Raw genomic sequence first — 5496 nt, forward strand, 5'->3', positions numbered from 1 at the left:
ATAAGGTTATTAAAAAACTGGCCAAGGGAGTCAAGGGCTACCTCCGACTCAGTATCATCGTCAAGCTTTAACAGGTCTGAAGCAGTGCTCCTTTTCTTCTTGGACCTCCGGGTCGTCTTCCTGGCGGCTACGGCGGCGGCTCTAGCCTTCTTGGCAGCTTCATGGTCATACTTGGCCTTCCAGAAGTCAGATTTGGCCTGTAAACAAATAAACAGGATAAAAGGTCATGCAAGTATTTAAAACTACTGAGGAAAACACAAAAAGAGAAAGAGGTCAGGGTTTTTTTACCTCTGGTGCCGGGTTAAGTTTGCAGAAGGGGTTTAACCCAACCTTACTGCAATCCTCATATTTTCCATTCACAAGGATGGTTCACATTGCAACAATGTCTTCTTCAGTTAGTTGTGCAGAGCTGTGACGCAGAGAGTCATCTGGGCCTCCGCCATATTCATACATCAATTTGGATGATCGGCTTAGAGGGATGACCCGCCATGAGATCCAGCAACGGATCAAGTCAACTCCGGTTAAGCCATTCCCCAATAAGGAATTAATCCTTTTAATAGATGGAATAAGTTTCTTGCCTTCAGTAGCAGTAAGCTTATCAGGGAGCACAAACTTGGAATCCAGATGCTCCGCGCGATAACCGGCAGTGGTTTTTCATTGGCTAGTGACATCTCTTGGCAATAGAACCAGGTCTGATTGCAATCTTTGGGATGACCCGGTAAGACTATTAAGGGAAAGACGGCGCCCTGTCGGCGCTGAATTGAGATTCCACCGAGTTCCAAGCTAGGGCCGTTGGTACACTCATTCTGGCGGTTCAAATAAAAATGCTCTCTGAAGAGTTCCACAGTCGGCTCTTCTTGAAGATACACCTCACAGAGAACTTGAAAATTGAAGTGTTGGATATGAAATTGGGTCCAAGATCTTGAGGATGAAGTTTGAAAAAATGAAGAACATCTCTGAAGAACTTTGAGCTGGGTGGTGAAAAACCCCGATTCATGTGGTCAGTGAAGACAATAACTTCACCGTCTTTGGGATTAGGGCGTTCCTCGTCCGGGTCAGGAGCACGATAAGACATAATGTTTTTCTCTGGAAAAAATCCAATGGTGACAAACTCTTTCAAGTTATCCTCAGTTACTGTGGAGGGGACCCAGTTGCAGACTGTTGGTGCTTTTGACGGCATGATGAAAAAGGAGAAGCTGGAAAGAAAGTAATTTGTCGGTTCAATTTATTTGATGAAGTTACAGGTTCATGATCATGATACAGATGAATCATGGTGCTTAAATAAGAGCTAATGACATATAAAGGAAAGCCGGAGTCATAAGCCGCCATGACTAAAGATATTCGAAAGATGCCAGAAACAGAAATGGCTAAGTATTAGCACAAACAAGTTTACCAAGTTGTCATTATTATTTTGGATCAAATGGTTGTTCTGAAAAGAAAATATTCTAGACCTAAAAATCTAGTATAGATGAGTTCATGAGTTATAATGAGGCCTCTGTACAGAAAAAAGGGATCTACACGTATCAAAAATGGACGCAAAACAACTACCGCATGAGTTATGTGTTCCTTTTTGGATCAGAAGAGGCTGCGGAGGATGAACTACAAGAAGGTCCGTGATGAACAGCGAAGAACACCGATGAACTTGCAACCCTAATACAGATCTAAGTGTGTGAAAAAGAAGGAACTTATGAATGGAGATCTACTGTGAAGAGTCGTTGCGGTTCTCTGGACGAGCTTAGGGTGATGCAGCGGCCGACGTTGAGGGCAACGGTGAGTGCTACGGTAGCGGCGGAGCTCGAGAAGCAGAGAGGTAGCGAGAATATGGAAGGAATAAGAAGAAAGAGGAAGGACCGGCCAAGCCTATTTTTAAGGGGATAAGTGAACAGGCAGGCGCAAAAATTGAGGAAGACCAAAATAATGGTTATCCAGCTAAACGGATGCCTCGATTCTCGGAAGACATTAAAAGATAAAAGATCCGTTGAAGATGACATCATAGCAGGCTTTCATGTTTTCAGAAGATGACATCATGGCGGGTTATAGAGTTTTTTTAGAAAGAGGAAGATGGATTTCGTCTAAGTGTTGAAGATTGACAAAGAACAAAGTTCAAGTTAACCTGGGGCCTAATGTTGGGGATATAGCTACCAGGTATGACCCGCCCAGGAGGGGCCGGGTCAACCCCAATGGCCGGTTACAAAAAGAAGCCCAGTAATATTCAAGGTGATAGTTCATTAAGACTTATAGAAAGTCTAAGCCCAGAGGCGGCTTAAGGCCCAATATTGTGAACCGCCATATGTAGAGAAAGACTTGTAAGGAAAGGCATATAAAAGAAGTCACCGAGCCGGATGCATTTTATGAGCCGACCGGGACTCTGTAGGCTGCCAAGCGTCAACCCGTATATATAAGGGGATGACCCGGTGGCGGCTTAGAAAAAAGAGACAACGGATCGATAGCCAAGCTAGCGGATTCGCTCCTTGGTCATCGAAACCTAGCAATACAACATCAACTGGACTAGGCCTTACCTTCACCGTAAGGGGCCGAACTAGTATAAACCTCTCGTGCCCTTTGTCCCGATTAACCCATTTAAGATTCCTAGTTGCGATGACCCTACGACTAAGTCCTTTCACTAGGACATCTGTTGTGACAATTCCACGACAGGTTTCCTGCCACCAGCTAACGGCTTGCTACATATAACCCAGGCAGCAATGCACCGCCGTGACACTCTGCGAAGATCTAGTCCTCACCCATCTACCATTAGTTACTCCAAGCATGCCAGGCAACAACCAAAGCTTCGACGTCGACGCCTACCTGCATTACATCTTCAGCGAGGAGAATGAGCCAGAGCAGGTCGGGGAGCAAGAGCTTCATTGGACAGTGCAAGCAACATGGCCCATCGGCAACGATATCGGCATCACAGTCCTTGGGAGCACAATCTACATATTGCAGAGGAGGTGCGATGACCAGCTTACCATCCACCGTGCAAAAGATCCAGAGCTTCTCGGCGGCATGATCGACGACCCACCCGAAGAGCCGCCGTCACCAGTGCTCATCGAGAGCCTGATGCCCCGGAAGGAATGGGCAGAGGACCTCTGCGATTCAGTCAAGATAAAGTCAGTCTACGGCTTCATCATTGCCCGCGGCGGCCGTGTCAACCTCGATCCTGATGATGTGGTGGCTAGGCTCGAGCACATCCTTGGCGGAGTTGATGTCCCCGACGAAGTAGAACATCGCCAACGTGATATCTTGAGGATGCAGGTGATCGACGGAATTTGCTACCAGGCCAGAGACATGGAAATGGAGCGATTCCACAGAGTTGTCATGCGCGCGATTGCACGCTGTCAAGCACTTCTGGAATAGGCCCAGCAGCTAAATTTGAGAATAGTTTTTAAATAACCGGGTAAAATGGTTTGGTTTTTCTTCTGGTTTTGATCGGTTTAGTTTTTTGGGGCTAAGCTTTTCTTAGTTTGGTTTGGTTTTGGGTACTTAGAAAAACTAAGTCGGGTATAGTTGGTTATGGGCTTAACAAGTTTAGTCTAACACGGGTGTAAACTATAGGTCCAACCGGTTCCTCGCCCCGGAGAAAGTCTAATCACGCATTCGCGCTAACTCAAGGCAACACCGCGATAGGCCGATAGCCCATACGGCACACCCCGACTCCATCTCTCTTCCTCCCTCCGTCCTCCAGGGTCTAGGCCTCCACCACGCCAGCCGCCTCCTCGGACGGCGGCGCCGCCTCGCCGACGGAAGTGGGCCTCCTCCTCCCGCACGGGGCGCTCCTCCTCGCGCTCTCCCTCGCGGGCCTGGCCGGTTCCCTCGACGGCACATCCTGTCTCACCGAACACGGCGCCGGCCACCTGCTCCGTCGTCTCCTGCAGGGGGTACTCCACCTAGCTGCAACACTCCTGCGTGTGGCGGATAGGGTTCGCCTCCGCCCTCGACCTCGCCGCGTCCCCTCGTCCAGCCCCTCCCCTACTCTCGCTCGCCTCCCCTCCCCCATCAACGAGGAGGAGCATCCGGTGCCCCTGCCCTCGAGTTCGTCGATAGCGCCGTCATCCAGTCCAAGCTTGCTGCTACTGCTCCTCCTCTCCTCTGTCCACAACTTCCCCAAGGAGTAAGGTAATCTCACATGCCCTTTCCTCTCCTCTGTGATCTGCATTCTTCATTAGCCTGATGATTTGGATGGTGTCACACCAACATGTTGATGTTGTTGATCCAAGACTTAAAGAACATAATGCCTGCAGACTGCATACAAGAGGCAAACCTGATGAAATTCAGTTTGAAAGTGTCATCACTAGTCAGAGTAAAATTCGCTGTACTAGCATGACCAAGTACATAGGTTCTGTTTGGAGTTGTACTGCTGTGGAGATGGGTGGTTTAAGTTGTACGGTAACAACACAAATCATGAGCATAGTCAGTATTGTTGCTTAGAAATAAAAGATGATGTACTTAAAAATATGTCTTTAAATCTTTAAAAGCTCATAACTGGCATTCTAGGAACCCAGAAACAAAAGTTTGTTGTTGCCAGTTACAGTGGCTAGTTTCATTTCATCTTTTTTCATTGATAGAAGAAACATATTTTGTTTTATTGGCTGGATAGCATCCATACTGTAGATATGCTTATCACTGATTTTTATATGGAATTGTGGTTTTGTATTGATCTAATAGAACTCTCTCTGTGATTCAACAGTGGTTTACCATGGTGGTCCGGAAGTGTTGCAGCTTGGTTTGTGAGATACAGACCTTATCAAGTAGTAAAGTCATCTCACATATGCCGACGACGAAGATGCTGATGATTCTGCCAATATTGCTTGTTTGTTCTATTGCCGTTGTTTGTTTGATGTTCTACTTTGTTCTGTTTCAGTGTGGCAGAGAAAGTAGCCTAACCAGTAGTAGCCTATTCAGAAACGACATGTCACTGTAAAACTGTAGTTGAATGTTTCTGTTAAATTATTGTTTGGCATGTTACTGTTAAACTGAAGTTGAATATGGTTATGTATTGGGTTTATACCCATGGCTATGTACTGGGTGTGAATCGGTTTGGGTGGAAAATTATTGGGTGCAGTTTTGGTTAGGCTGAAAATGGTATTATCTAGTTATGGTTCAGGTTTGGTTTAGAGAGATACGTGTACGGGCATAGTTTAGTTATGGTCCAGTTATTAACCCGTTCTCAGATTTACCAGCATCCCCAAGAGCCTCCCAGCACTAGCAGCTCGTAGGCGGAGGCGGGTCGGGACACTCGGAGTGAACGGTCGCAACGGTGCTATGCTGATTATGGAGTCCGACAAGACCATCGTCGGAAGGCTGCCAGCTCAGCCATTTAGCTTATATTTTATTATAATTGTATGAATATGTAGGTCGTGAGTGTTCTGGGCCTTGTCGCATTTGGCATTTTAAATTATCCTGAATATATAAGAAAATAATTAAGAATTATTAACAGTTACCATCGTAACTATGCCTCAACGGCAAGCAGAGCGCGCGCAGGGACGCGAGAGCAGAGCG

The 5496-nt window shown here is 46.6% G+C and overlaps 1 long non-coding RNA gene across 1 annotated transcript; it reads left to right on the top strand.

Moving 5' to 3' along the window:
* The first annotated feature begins 3582 nt into the window (after window positions 1–3582).
* On the top strand, window positions 3583–5046 carry LOC125553729 (uncharacterized). The gene is made up of 2 exons (XR_007304167.2): window positions 3583–4113; window positions 4685–5046. It is a non-coding gene; the product is annotated as an uncharacterized LOC125553729 (long non-coding RNA).
* The last annotated feature ends 450 nt before the right edge of the window (window positions 5047–5496 follow it).

This window comes from Triticum urartu, chromosome 4A (genome assembly GCF_056163025.1).
Source record: "Triticum urartu cultivar PI428250 chromosome 4A, HENAU_Tu73, whole genome shotgun sequence".
Classification (NCBI taxonomy): Eukaryota; Viridiplantae; Streptophyta; class Magnoliopsida; order Poales; family Poaceae; genus Triticum; species Triticum urartu.